Source organism: Plectropomus leopardus, chromosome 18 (genome assembly GCF_026936395.1).
Source record: "Plectropomus leopardus strain MGB_pleo_1.0 chromosome 18, ASM2693639v1, whole genome shotgun sequence".
NCBI classification, from domain to species: domain Eukaryota; kingdom Metazoa; phylum Chordata; class Actinopteri; order Perciformes; family Serranidae; genus Plectropomus; species Plectropomus leopardus.
Genome location: NC_142193.1, coordinates 18,590,592 through 18,606,396, shown reverse-complemented (window position 1 = coordinate 18,606,396; position 15,805 = coordinate 18,590,592). Strand labels below are relative to the sequence as shown.

The window sequence follows — 15,805 nt, the reverse complement described above, 5'->3', positions numbered from 1 at the left end:
ACCTTCTGACCTTACAGGGCCTCGAGTTGACACTTACTGTGTCACTGTAGATGCTACCAAAATATTAAAATACTATCTACCAAAATATTAAGTTCAGATTTTTTTCGTTAAACCCCAGACAAGAGAGGAATGAGATCCCATCTCCCCTGGTCCAGCGGGTAGAATGCTCAAGTTGGCCCTGGCATGCATGCCAAGCAGCCGTCCCTAACCAGCCCAGGGAGAAGCCAAGTGCCAGGGCCGCGCTGCTGAATTTTAATGATTCATTATGCTGTGGAGGGGCCCCATTGTGTCCCTTTATCCGGAGAGCTAGAAAGGAATTAATTGGACAGAAAATGGAAGGGCAAGGGGAACTGACAAGCCATTAAGAGGGTGCTGAATGGACGATTAGATGCACATGGGGGAGGATTTTTTTGCCCTCCCCCCCATCCCCCCATCCCACCCCACTCGCTGTCTCATATCACAGCACTCAACAAACAAAAAAAAAACAACAAGTACAACCACAATGACCACCAGACCAAACTGTAGAAATCATATCAGCGCACATAATCTGTAGATAATAAAAGAAGATAATACCACAGCAGATGGGGTGTGGGTGGCTCAAGAACGACTTGTTGTTTTTCTTCCCTCAAAGTCTTTTTTTTTTTCACCAGTGTTTGCCAAATACTTTCAGGAGGAACTCTTGAGAAAGAACAGGAGTGAATAAAAGTGAGGCAAAAAGGCTCTTCAGGGTGCTTGGGTCCTGTTTCCCTGGAACTTGTCCACAGTTTCTGATTGGGCCTCTTGAAAGCCCTACTGTAAATAGCTAAAAAAAAAATTAACTGGAATGGGGGGCTTCACTAAGTTACATCAGCACAGTATACTGAATGAAGGAATGAATGAATGAACATTTTTTACACTGCAGCTTCGCCTAAGAAGAACTGTACATTTATGGACATAAACTCAAATGGGGTCCAACCACATACAGTAGACGCTTAGCACATGCAAAAAAACTATCCCCACACTCACATACATGCAGAAATTGGAAATGAAATATAATTTACAGTAATTTTAACACTGCCGCACTGAGGCTGCGCTACATTCCAGCTGTCACAGTTATTGTTTATGGAGGAAGGGCGTTATTGGCCACAGAGGGACTCGTGGTCTTGGACCCAGAGGACACAGGAGGGGGAAGGCGAGATGAACCCAGTGAAACTGGTGCCTCCACCACCTGACCACATCCCATTGTTAGGAGCAGGATAACTCGCCTGGTAATAGTCTCATCCTGTTTAATGAGCCTGGCTGACTCAGGGCATGTTTCGGGGAAAAAGAGGGAGCTGGGAACTGTGAAAACTCGGAGAATGCGAGGCTGATTTGCAAGGGAAATGAAGTGGACATAAAGCATGGTTATTGCCTGCCACTGAGTCCGCCCAGCCCACTTGATGCACCGAGTCTCTTTTAAGATCCTGGAGACATCACAGCTAATGTCTCATCATCGGTGGCTTTTTATTTCGTCCAGAAAAAGAAGAAAATATGATAAGTGGGTTTTATGAACACACAAAGTTATGTTGAGGTGTATTTTTTTAACCCAAATTACGGTGTGTTACTTCCAGCACAACTGAAACGTATTCATGTCTCTCATACATTTGGAAGAAATCGAGTGATTCCACTTTAGATTATTTGCAACACTTGCATTCGATAACAATGTGACTAACACGTTTTCATCCGGAACTTTAACCATGTATGGATCAAGTGAAAATGGCTTTTTTTCAAAGAGGCTGTCTGACCCACTTGTTTTGCGACTGTATCTCATGCGACTTCCAAAGCAAACACGTTCAACTAAATTCTAGCTGCTCCGCCCAAGTAAATGACTTCCTTGGGCTTATTTTGCCTTGTCTCCTTGTTCTTCTTACTAAATAAAGGAGTCTGTTTTATTATTGGTGTCTCCTGTGTTTGCTGGCGTGACCAGGCCAAGCAAAACAGGGTGAAAGACAGAACCAACATTGACTTCCCCAGTTCCTCACGGACGGGCCCGCACAGAGACGAAGCGAGGGAAGCACAATGCCAACGCTCTCCAAATGCCACTAAATCGATGCTGGCTCCTCTGAGGCAGCCTATGATTGGCCAGCATCGACCAGTTCCGGTGTGGACTTGCTGCTAACTTCAATTAGTTTAGCTACTTTAACGTAAAGTAAGAGAATAGAAAAAAAATAATATTAAAGGAGTGTCTTGCCTTTTAAATGTCTAGAAAGTTGCAGTTTGTTTGTGCTTTAAGGATTGAAATATTTCTTGGTAAATCAAGAAGGATCAATAAATAAAGCTCTTTGAAAACTTTGTAATCAGAAAATCTAAAATCTGGTGCTTCAATCAGGCATGGAAAACAAATTCCATTTTGAAGTAAATCTGTCCCGGTGGAGCAGCTGATCATGGTTGTTTACTGAAAAGATAATAAGACCTGGGTCTAAAACTATTGCAAATAATTCTCAGTGTCTGTTTCAACCTGCTCTGAGTGCCAGATGGAGAGGGATTACTGCACCACGGAAAGTCACAGAGTGTCAGTTTACTTTTACTACTTTTCTGATTAATCAAACTTTCTGGTGCTCATTATAAAATTCACATTTGGTAAAAAAATCACACATACTCATAAAAGTATAAAAACAAAAGGTTGGAAATCATTTTAAAATAAATAAATATCATAATAAGTGGGGTTTAACAGCACTGTAAAATGGTGATAGTAATGGTGTTGAAAAAAACAGCCACCACAGGTGGAGTGTTGCTAATTTATTTTTTTTAAACGGGAGGAAAGAAATAAAGAAAATTGAAAAAAATACAGCAACAATTTGACATCTGGTCATGTTCTGTTCTCTGAACAGTTGTCCACAGTCTTTCACTATCTTTTTTCATTTGTTCTCTCCTTTTCACTTTTTCTTGGCACATCTCAATTGTGAATGGGGTGGCAGCATAGCTGCTCATCTTCTTTCCACAGCTTTAAGACTTGTTGATTAGTAACTATGGCTGTGTTTTCATTGTCACAGCTTTCTGCTTTTGTTGAACTGTGGCACTCTTCCATCGTCATGTACTTTCTCCATCTTTACTTGAAGTTGTCTCATCTCAACCTTTTTCCCTTCACACTTCCTGTCTCCCGACTCGTCACAGAGTGAGTTTACTGTCCTGTGTTTTAGTCACACTGGGAAGACATTTGATGATTGACAGTTGGTAACATAATATTTCTTTGTCCCCTTTGAAATTTAAAATGCTAAGCAGAAGAGCTTTTTTAAAAAGACAGATCTAGTTTGGCATGTATGTGAAAATTGTTGTAAATAAGACACCACCAAAATCTTAACGTTATTTATATCTGACTGTAATTCAAAGTGACATAAGTGGGTGTCTGCGGGTTATTGACACCCACAATCATTAATTCAAAATGTCAATGAGGGGAGTTTTTCTTCTGGCCAGTGTAATTAAGGAGGATGAATTAGCATATTACCCCCCTCTGCATACACACACACACACACACACACACACACACACACACACATTGTTACCCTTCCCCACAGCCCCCAGCACCCACACAAGTTGCACTCCTCTGTCACCGATGACACAGAAAAGAGAGACTGAGCCGCCAGCATGTGGGATCCTGTAAGACCCTGGAATGTGGAGTGTGGGAGGAACATTTGCCACAAATTTTTCATGCTACTGATGCACAGAGGTAGAAGAGGTGGAGACAAAGCGAGTGAGGAGAGTGGAAGAAGCGACAGAACATGATGGAGAGAGAGAAAAAGAGGATGAGGACAGAAGGCTGGAAAGTCTCAGGTAGAAAGAAAAGAAAAAGAAAAATATCCTTCCCTTATTTCTCTTGTTTCCGGAGCAGCTTGGCAGAAAGTGCGGCGGGGACAGCAGGACCAGAGTTTTAAATGTAGCTCAGTGTTGGCAGAGCCGTGTGTGAGCGCACTCTGTGGGAGCACCAAAATCTTGTCGCCCAGCGCAACATGGCGATTCAGACAAAACAGCAGAGCCCATCAAAACCCATTTACCCTGCTTGTGTATATATACCCCACAAGCCTGCGGTTGGATTTTCTATAGTGAATTCTCACAAGCGCTGTATACCGTAGTGCCATGAGGAATGCATTTTAAAACCATGTCTGGGATGCCACACTTTCTCTGGTTTCTGGGCCATACTAAAACGGACAGTACACCGCAACATATTAGGTGACCATTGCAATATTTGTTTAATATGCATATGATCAGCAACACATGTCCATCCTCTCACACTTGATATCTTTTGTGGTATGACAAAGAGCAGGGGAGAAGGGGAGCGGGGGGAAAAAATAGGGAAGAGTTTGTTCTCCCATGTGGTTTTGGCCTGTTCTGAGGGGCTTGGAGCCACGCCAGTCTATCCCTGGTCCAGCCTTTGATATGGATGGGGTTCATTATGTAACTGAATCTATTGTCAAAGAATAAAACAATATGGGGCCAGCAGGAGAGGTGTGCTTTTTGTGTGTGTGTGTGGATCTATAAAGCAAGTGGCTAAAGGGTCGTTTACACAACCCTCTCTCACCTTAACACAGTCCAGACACTGTGAAACACTCCTGCGCCTGACTTTGGCTTTGAAATGAGCTGCACTGTATCAACAGACAATGATTTACTAACAGGTTTCTCACTTTGCAGTTGTAGTGAAATGTGTTACAGCATTTAGCCACAAATCTTTCAAGAATTCATTCACTTGGTTTTTTTCTGTTCTCACTCTTTTTTTTTTTTCCTTTTACACAACCGCAAAGAATATAAAGCTTGAGCTGAATTACAGCAGTTGGTACCACCTCCCAAAATGTGTAGCATCAAACAGATATGAACCTGTTTACCTCCTCCCTGCTGTGTCTTCTCATGCAACACAAAACTATCAACATCTTGGACTCAACATCAACAGTGGCGATCCTAGACTCTGTGTGGCCCCGGGGCAAAGAAGCCCATAATGGTCTCCAAACACCCCCTGGGATCATCTTTTCTCCTCTTCTTACAATAAATTGCAGATTATCCAAAAGGCACAGGCAATCTACTGCACATACATTGCATATAACAAATGTTGCACACACCTCATTGTTAAACCATCAGTTTCATGCTGTTTTAACAGCAGGGTGTGTGAAATATCTAATATGTGTAACGTATGTACATTTTGGATTATGTGTATTTCACTGGTGTGATTTGGTACAGTTACTGCTATTTTGTTCATATGTGGTTTGTTTTATTGTGATTGTAAAGATTTTTATGGGCGTAGCATCTGAGTCCGAGATAATTTTCCCTACTAGGACAATAATGTATATGGTATGGCATAGCATGGCATGGCATGGTATTCTTGTTTTTCTGTTATTTCAGTGACCATAAGGGTATCCTTGTTTCTTTGTGTTGATAGTTATACCTAATGTTGGTATGAGAGTCAACAGTAGCTAGCTGTCTGTGCTAGGTAACGGTATCCAGTTGTCATACGATCGCTAAAAGGACCCTCACTTTGAGTTATTTTGGAGGGACAGCAGTGGAGCACTATATAGTGCCTTTACAGGAAATAAATCCCTGTCATCATGTCATCACTTTATGTTACTTTACCTTACGTTCAGTGCAAACATAGTATTTTGCCATAACTGCGCCAAAATTGCACAGGGAATCTCCCCGTAATGTAAAACGAGATACTATACATAGTTAGAATAACTTATGGAGTGCTGAGAAATGTTTTATTTCTGCTTTTAAAAATCTTTGGATCAAGGTGTTTTTTTTTTTTTATCACGTAAAATCTCAAAACATGTTGTATTAACATTTAATGGCACAATTTCAATACTTAAATCAATTATTAGGGTTTATTGACTTACATAACCTTTTTACTTACTTTTTAGGGATATGAAGTATTTGAAGATACTCCAAGAAATGACATCACAATAAGCAAAAATACAAATGGCAAACCATTTCTATTGCTGAGTTAAAAGGGTTGAAGGTGCTTTTAGCTGTCATAGTAAAAAACTGCCAATATGATTAGTCATCGGGGGCCCCTTTTCAAAAATATATCGATGGTGCACCCCTGGACCCCAAACCCAAGAACTTGATCTGTTGCATTCAGCCATTAGACAATCTCAAAAGGACCGCAACAAACACAAACAGGAGGTAAAGCAGCCATGACACTGGCTTTCACCCTCATTCTCTGTCTTGTCAGAGAACAGCTAGACCCCCTTGACTGCAGCCTCATTGAGTCTGGGGAGCTGGGACTCAGCATGGGTAGTAAGAGGAAGCTTTAGCCTTTTAGTGGTCTGCTCTGAGTTCATTACAGCTGAGCTCTGGTGAAAGCAACAAACCTCAGTGTGGTTGCCGAGGTCATCCACTGCACAATGCTCTGGCGCCTCCAACCCAACACTGGGTCCCTGACCGTCGCTTGCTCTCACAGACAAGGAGACAGAAGGGGACATATAGGCCCTTAACTGTGGCTCTAGGGCGTTGGAACAGTGTTAACTGTCACTGCTGTGCTGGAGACCAGCAGTTTGATTTGACTGCAGAAGCTAAACGCTGCTGAATGCAAATGGGTGCGGCAAGTTATGTTTGGAACAGCGGATGGTGATGATGATTTGAATGTATGAAAATAAGAGTAGCGTGTTTGCTGTTTGAGGTCAAGATATAAGAGGGTGAAAGATAAAGCACGCACAAACTTCATGGCCGTGCTAGCTTGTTGCCAGTGCCACTCCAAACTTGGTGTTCTGCAATTTGAATGACGCAAGACAGAGGGTATGACTCAGTGTAGGTTCACAGTCAAAAGGTGGAGTTTGTGTCTGGGAGGGTCAACCTTGACCACAGTAACACAAAGCTTGAGTAAGACTGGAGTCTGTGGTTTCCAATCCTGCTTTCTCTACTCCGTATTCCTTAAGGTAATGTTTGGCTTGGTGCTGCTCCATTATTTTTTTTCCCACAGAGAATCAACTTGACAACAGTCAATGCTCAGTGACAATAATATCCATGATATTTCATAGAGAAGCACCAATGATGTTTGACAGGACTATGTTGACTTTTTTGGGAAGGCCAGGAATAAGCATTATGCTCGGCACTCAGTATGAACACCCACAGCCAGAACCCCAAAACGTAAACGACCTGGTTTGGGTTCAAGATCAACAAAAACCTGAGATCAAATGTCTGCCTGTCTAAATAGTCATTAAGCAGCTTACTGGTTATGTATTCATAAAAAGAAAAAGAAATTCAATGAAACAATTCAAATCTCAAGTGTGTTGTGTTACATGCTGGATGCTTAAATTCCCTCATGACCACAGATAGAAGTCTCCCTTACAAGTCTCTTCTCAGTTCCTCAGCCAAGAGTCAAAAGAAAGGATCCAACGCTCCATCGTCCAAGTCATCTTACAACCCACTTCCAGTCAACCCAGCAAGCTGCATCACTCTTCAATAAAAGACAAAAAATGAAAAATTACTATTTGTCTTAGTGACAAAGCCAAGATGTCACGTGGTTATGAAGTAATGACAGTGTCAAATTTTAAAGGTCTGAGACAAACACATGAGAGAGGACGACAGAGAGAAGACAGGGCTGCTATACTGCAGGAGGGGTGACGTAGTGAACTCTGGCTTGTGCCAGAAAGACAAACTATTCACTGTAGAAGCTAATGAGCTTGAACTTTGACCCCTTGGCAAGGCAGGAGGCCTGGTGCAAGACTGCCCCTGGTACTGCCGGACTGTTTTTATGGTTTGGTGGAGGAGAAATGGGCTGGAGGGGAAATGGTAAAGCTTTCCATGGAACAAGAGAGAATACAGGTTGCTGCAGAAATGGATTTCGCACTCTTATTTCATCTGACAACAAAACAGCCATTTTTTCAATATTTTTAAAGGTCCAATATGTAGGATTTAGGGGGATGTATTGGAAGAAATGTAAAATAATACTTTTGTTTTCTTTAGAGTATAATTGCCTCAAAATCATTCATTTTTGTTACCTTAGAATGAGCCATTTATTTTTACATACAGAGGAGGTCCTTCTCCATGGAGTCCGCCATGTTTCTACAGTGGCCAAAAATACATCAAATAAGCACTGGCTCTAGATAGGGCCATTTATAATTTCTTGCCAGCCTCCATGGATAGCAGTCAGTGTTTTAACAGGTTTAAATCACCAGTTCTGTCTGTTTTAGAGAGAAAAAGAACTCTGCGGATAATTTGGCTCCTGGTAAAAAAAATTCCTGAGCACTGAATACTGAAGGAATCCTAACCGGGAAATCACACTTGACACATGGGAGATGTTTTCGCTAGTTGCAATTTGCAATCCTCACCACCACATGCCCCTGGATCCTACACACTGCTCCTGTAAATGATCTACTTAGAAGGAAAGTTTCTATATATATCTATATACGGAGTTAGAAAAGCTATATCCTCTGCTGCAGTAAATTACAAATGCCAAAGATATTGTGCAAAGGTGGAAATACACACACAAACACACACAGCTAGCCAGGTAGGTAACATTTCACTTCCTGGCAGTGTTGAAGTGGAGTAGGACGGTGTGCAGGGATTATATGATCGAATGTGAAAAGTGATCTGTAGTTTGGGGGAGACGGCTCTTTTAATAAAACAGACCTTTCACTGCTTTGCGGTGTGATATCCCTGAGAAGAGGTGCTCTCAGTGCTGCAGGGGAGGGAGACGGGAGACAGTGTAGGGCAACCAGATGGGTCGGCTAACTGGTGAAGGTTACTGGAGGTCAGAAATCCACAAAATAATGGATGAAATCACTGCAGTGGGCAAATCATTTAAATGCAATTCTAGATAAAGAAGGACCAGTTATATTTCACTGGCACGCATATTATCTGCATTGTTTAGATAACATCAGTGCTCTAAGACAAAATATCTGCCTTGAGAAAGGATTTTGGGAGAGGTACAATAGAAAGCAGGCTGCTTTAAGTCTTCACTACAGTGTGAAGCACAGGTGGTTTAAAAACTCTGGGCAAGGTGACCTAATCTAAATTCACCGTTTGCTTAAAAAGCGGCAATTTGGGGTGACCTCCAGGTCATCTGGTAGAGAGTGTGCCCCATAAAGGTTGAGTCTTTTACTTCCCTGTCTATCTTCGGCTGTATCAAAACAAAAATGCTAAGAAAAACCTTTAAGAGAGCAGCAATTATATTAAAAATTACTGTTTATCTACATGCCTCTGTTGACCAACAAACTTTATGACACCCGCCTAAGTATGAATGGATTACTAAACAGGCCGACTGAGAGAAACCACCGAAAACAACAAACAACAAAAAGACGCAAGACAATTACAAAGACTTGCAAAACACCAGAAACGAAGAAAATCCGCTGTAAAGTCTGCGTGTCTTGCTTCTATGTGGTGGGGACTTTTGTACATCTGTGGCTAGGTGCCCACTGATGTCACCGACACCTTGTTTTTATTTTTTAAAATATGATATACTGGACCTCATGAAGTACTCTTCAAGTCTCAACATTATCAAATACGAGAAGTACAATACTTCCCTCTGAAGTTTAGTCAAGAAGAAAGTGTCTTGAGATTAAAATACTAATTTAAAGTAAAAGTTTCTCTAATTTATAGTTACGTGCAGAACTTGAGTAAATGTACTTACTGAAATTACAGTAACTGGAATCAATGGACCAAGTATTGTGGTATTTCTTCAGCCGTCAAATTTAATAATCCAATCATTATAAGTCATTTAAAATGAATAGTTGTGAATCAGGAGCTAGAGCGGGTCGTGAAGATCGGTGGTTCGATCCCCGGCTCCTCCAGTCCGCATGTTGAATTATCCTTCGGCATGATGCTGAACCCCAAATTGCCCCTAATGACTGCATATGATTGTTTAAAAAACTGAGTAGCAGGTGGCATCTTGTACAGTAGCTTCGACCACCAGTGTATGAATGTGTGTGTGAATAGATAAATTTGTAAAATAATGTGAAAGTGCTTTGAGTTATAGAATGACTAAAAGCACTATACAAGCAAGTCAATTTACCATAATAATCTAAATGTAATTATATATGATATTCATGCATTTTTTTTCTTAAATGTTTAATTTATGTTTCCTCTGGATGGACAAACAATCTGTAGATGGTGAAAATGACTTTTTTTCTTAACTTGGTAAGAGTGCTCTCGACCACTTCTCACATGTTCTCTAACCTAAGAGAAGAGCAAACATGAGAAAATATTAGTGAATACCAGAAATCAGTGGATACTAACAAAATAAGAGCAAATCTTGAATACAAAGAAAAATAAGATACATTTTTTTAGTATATTGCTTTCTGCATGAGGCCCATTGTTTTTGTTGTATTTTTTTTTTATTTTTTTTTGATTATTTTGTTCCATGTTCAAATACAGACTTAATTTAAACTTAATTTTTCATTACGATTCTCAGGTCTACATACTCCATTCCACTACAACTGGGTAACTGACTTTATTTGTGCTGCTGGTTGTGGTTACTCAGGAATTCTATGTTTCTTATTCTCATTTTCCCATCAGTCTTGACACTTATTCTCTTTCTCAGCTTTGCTTTCCTTCCTCCTCTCCAATTATAGGGTTCATATGCATGTGCAGTGTGAGTGTGTGTGTACATGCCTGCCTGCACACATGTAAATGTAGCTGCTCTCCCAGGATGGGACTAATCCCAGGGTGGCAGGAGTGCAGGGGGAGCCAGCACATGTGCAAATCTTTCAACTGCGGTTTGCGATGTTTAGTCTTGCTTCGTCAGCACTTCTTGAACCCGGTCCAGAAAAGCTTTCAATCGGCCATAATTCTAGACTCCCTCTGCATCCCGTAGCCTAATCGCCCTCTCTGCCCAGAGGACTTCCCCATCATAAGATGAAAAAATAACAAAATGTATATAAGAAAATCATCATCAAAATGTGCATGCTGATTTCCTCAGGGGGTTAAGGAGGAGCGCCTCTGGTCTCTCAGGTTTTTGCCCTTCAGGGACTTTCCAAATATCACTCATGATCGCTCATCACAAGGCAGGTTGGCACCGCCATACCAGACTTTGGTATCTATTGCTTTTCATCCAAATTCCTCTCCCGCCTCCCTCTCTCTTGTCCCAAGCTCTCCTCTGAAACATCTCCAGGGCAGCTGATTTGACTCGCAAAACAAGCCACATTCTGGCAGCCAATTTGAGGGGGTTTCCCCTTAATTTGTGGGCTACAGTTCATCTCTGGCGTCCCTGTCAAAATACAACCCGCAGTCATGTAATAACATCAAAATGCATCTGAGAGGAGGGGAAGGTGCGTGTGTGTCACATGCCTGTTTAATTTAGCTTAGCCATACAAATCTAATTTCAGTGAACTTGCATCTTTATTCTGTGGTTTTGTTTTCTGCATATACTCCTCATTATATTTCATTTTAGACACAAGCAGTAATGATATTCAGTACAAAGTCTTTTTCCTACTCTTTTGCTTGTGTTTGCATATACATGGGCATATATGCAGTGGTGGATGAAGTAACCTGGAAGCCAAACCAATTTGTCTTTGGCCCACCAAACACAGAAGACAATGTATGTATATTGAGTATGAATGTATGTGATATTCATTCATTGTGCAAAATAAGAAAAAATACTTCAACCCACATTTTATGTTTTGTACATGTTCATTTTGTCAATATATGTATGAAAAAAATATAGGTCTGTGATATCAGCCGGTACCGATATTTCATTTTAAAGCCATTATCTGTCGATAAACTAATGACGTGTCGATATTACTGTGCATCACTACACTTGAGTAAAAATACAGATTTCTTACCAGAAAATGACTTTGGTGGAGGTTAAAGTCACCTATTAGAATAGAACTTAAGGTAAAGTCTTAAAATATCTGACATTTACTGTACTTAAGTATCAAAAGTAATTTTAAGATATTAATTGTACTCAAGTATTGAGGGTAAAAGTACTAAAGTAGAAGTAAATGCTGGTAATAAAAATAGGAACAATTAAAAAAGTTACAATTATATAGCTTATTTATTCTTAACATGTACAACTTCATAAAAATGGAGTGTACATTACACTTGAAAAAAATAAGGTCTTTTTCACAACTTAAAGAATTTAAAGAACAAAATCTACTTTTTTCTTCCCTCTCATTCCTTCATACATCCATCCGTCCCTTCCTCCATTCCTTTCCAATCATGTAGTAAATAACAAAGATGCTTAAGGGAGATGTATAGGAGTAAAAGTGAAAGTTGACAAAAATTTAAAAAACTCAATTTAAGTACAGATACTATAGAATGCTCAAGTACTGTAGCAAAGTGTTACTACTTAACTACATTGTGTCATTGCATATATGTAGGACACACATCTCTGCCCCCACTTTCATTGCGGGTTCTGCACCTTCAGCTATAATAACACTCAAATGCAAAACACACGACAACTGCTCAGCACAGTAATAACTTTGCATCTGTCGACCAACAGATGCAAAGCTGTCCGGTCACCCTGCAGGTCCTCGGCTCAAAACAACAGCTGAGGCTCAACCACTTTCCCTGCAGCAACCCTCATGTCATGAGTGGCAACATAATCTCAAATACAAGCCCTCTAAAGCTACTCCTCAGCTTTTTAATTTTTTCTTTTTCCTAAACCCTATTTTTTAACTACCCTAAAACATCCATTAACATGCTGAAGTCACACATGCTTCGACTCAATTCACAGATTCCTCAACCCGTTCACTTCAACAACACATGCAAGCAGTGGGACTGCAGTCTGTATCTCTCCTACCTCCCACTTCCCTTCTCTGGGCAGGAGGAAAGTGGAATCAAACAGAAGTAATGATCAACTTACAGGTCAAAGTAAGGAATGTGTGTGTCATCTTCACTTTCTCCTGGAAAATATAAGACCTACAGGTGGTTCAAGCTGCTCTGCAAAAAAGGAAATTTCCCCCAAAGAAGAGGCCACCTGTTCTCCCCACAGAAAGCACTCACAGCTGAGTAACATGACTCTCTTAGACTTATGAAGCGGAGCTGTAAATCGTTTTGCTTTAAAATTTGTGGCTTAGCACTGACAAAATTACGTGTAGGCTACTTATGGAAGTATGTGGTGTGATATAGATGATTAATGCATTTTCATAAGGGAGTTAAGTCATTTGAAAAGCCTGGGGACCGAGAGTGGGAGCACACTGAGGAGTTCCCCACAAGATGGCACTGCAGCACTTCAAATCAGTTCATTTTGGATTGTGGTATCTGTTGCTCCACCAAGTGTTTGGAAGAACACATTACACACAAATGCTCTTGTTTCTGTCCGTAAATTCAGATGAATAGATAACCAAAACACCTCATGATTTAAATCCTCTCCTCTGCTTAAAAATAACATCCCTAGGAATATTTCTTAATATACTTGAATATTATTTTTTACATTAAACTATCTTATAACACTTGACAATAAAATCCACAAATCCTGAGGAATGAGAAGGCAGAAAATCAAAAACTAACAGCTGTTGAATGGATAATGTGTGTACTCATATAGTGTGACCTCCTTACTAACCAGTCAGAGCAGAAATATGACAATAAGTGCATTCTATATCCCAAGAATGAGCTTGCATGCTGTTATATTTGAACAAAATATCAATTTAAGATGCATATGAGCTGAAAATAATTCATTGCAAAATTTGCAAAAGCAATCAAAGTGGCCTGTGGACACGACAGACAATGCTAAATCAAGTTCGCCTCAAGACAGAATGAAGACATGAAGAAATGTCATTCTGTCGGTGCATTGCAACAGAGAAATCCCAAACAATCTCATGCACAATTCAGCTCTTCATTATCCAGATCTTTATTCAAGCCAAACAAAAATGACATCCATTAATTTCCTGGGCTCTGTAAATTACATCAGCAATGATAGATGATGGCTCATTAAACTCTTATCTTACCAAACTGCATCCACAATGAGCCACTGTGGAACCTGGCAGCCCGTCTTGTTTGCACATTGCTGTTTACCTTAGCAACACGTGGAAAGTTTTATTCCGAAAGGCAATCCAAGTTAAGTCAATTAATTTGATAGCGTACATGGTTAGTAAATTCCTTGTAATTGGGGAAATAAAACCATAAAGCCCACAACAACGCAGCTACAATGTGACAACAGACCCCACTGCAAATACTGATAATGCATTATTTATATATCTAAAGTGGTTTTCATTCCATTCATACCTGTTTTCTAATTTACAGCACATTGACTTTTATTAAAGCAACAGTGCTATCCTTTAAATGACCAAGGAGACAGCTGTTGGCAGCAAAAAGCTCTGAAAAAAAAACAAAACCCAACTAGCAGGGGTGGAACCAGACGCTATAGACATTTGGGAATCTGCCCAAATCTGAAGAGGCCCGGGGGCATGCTCCCCTAGAGATGTTTATTTTCCCATTTATGGCAGCAATATGCACGATTTTCTAAGCAATTTGAGATAATAAAACACCCAAGGAAAAACATCAGCACATCAACAGTTGCCAAGAAGAAAAAAAATCTTACTGTAGAGCCGACATCCTATTTTGTATCTGTTATCAACCGTCTTCCTCCTTCTGAAACCACAACACGACAAATGTTGATGTTGATTTTCACTCCTGCCACCTTGAAAGAGGCAAAATTGTCTGTTTGAGTTACATAACATAGGTAAGGTAGGAATATGGTGTAAACATCATTACTAATCTAGCATCCTGGAGTTTACAGTATAAATGTTTAGCTGAAAAATTTGCTAAATTTCAATTCATGCCAAAATAATCTGGGATGCTCTAATCGCAAATCAAGGACCAACAATGCCAAATATGGTCTTTGACACTCTGAGATGAATCTTAGGCCAACAGAAGAACATTTACTCAAATAAGCTGACTTCTTTAGGGAGTAGCATAGTAACAATAAACAACATGGAGCCTATATATTATTATCTGAATGACATGAAGTGGAGGTGTCTTTAAAACCTAAGAGATTCAGTGTTTTTGATGGAGAAACACACGGGGCTTGAGCCCCATTAGCCAGCACCACAACGTGAAAAGCCATTGCATTCAGCACCAAACACACAAAGTTAGCCAGTTAGCTAAACACAGTGGAGCATTTAGCAGCTAAACAACAACTATTTCCCTTAGGAGAAAATGACCACACTAAAAGGAGAGTGAATATTGGACTTACATTGATCAGGTGGCCAGAAACAGGACTTCCTCCCAATGACAGTTAATGTTGCTCCATATTTGTTGGATATGTAGCTAAATAAGTAAACTAAAGTAAGCTAAACAAACTGTTTGCTAACATGTTTATCAATCAAACTTAGCTTGTTGTGCTGCCCCAGTGGCTAAAAAAAAAAATAAATCAATGAATGTGGCTCTAAACTAAAATATGTAAAGATCAGCAGTATGCTAAAATCACTTGGTTAATCTTGATGCAGCAGAAAAGGGCTCTGAGCAGAACACCTGTGCTGTTTGATCATGTGATCACGCCAAAGAATTCTGGGAGCTGTAGTCTCAAGATCAACCTCATATATTTCCAGTTGTGAAGAATGGTAGGAGAAGCAGATCAGAATTTAATAATCTTCAAATAAGAAGTTGATTTATTTCTCTGAGACAAAGAAAGGATTATTGTGAGCAGCATTTTTTTTTTTAGTGTTTATGTTTAAATAAAAAATTTGTTGCATTTTGTTGTTTTTGCACACAGCCATGGTTTAAAAGGTCATTCCCAATTTGTGAGGAGAGTAAAAGCAACCTGCCGGCTGACAATTTACCAGATGAACCTACTTTTAAATTTTAATTTTGGCAAAATTGTTACTTCAAAATATTAACTTCTGTTGAGCATATTGACAACATTGCTGTTGTTATATCACATTTTTAGTCCTTTCACTTTTCTCACCACTGTAGTTATATCAGGACA

General features: G+C 40.0%; 1 long non-coding RNA gene across 1 annotated transcript in view; it reads right to left on the bottom strand.

Annotated features, from left to right (window-relative positions):
- The window catches only part of LOC121956511 (uncharacterized), a 34,868-nt gene extending 19,506 nt beyond the window's left edge, over positions 1 to 15,362 (bottom strand). Inside the window, exons 1-2 of the long non-coding RNA XR_015779656.1 lie at positions 15,074 to 15,362; positions 14,420 to 14,518 (exon numbers count right to left, since the gene is read on the bottom strand). This is a non-coding gene — a long non-coding RNA (uncharacterized LOC121956511). The remainder of the gene's footprint in view (positions 1 to 14,419; positions 14,519 to 15,073) is intronic.
- Positions 15,363 to 15,805: the final 443 nt, after the last annotated feature.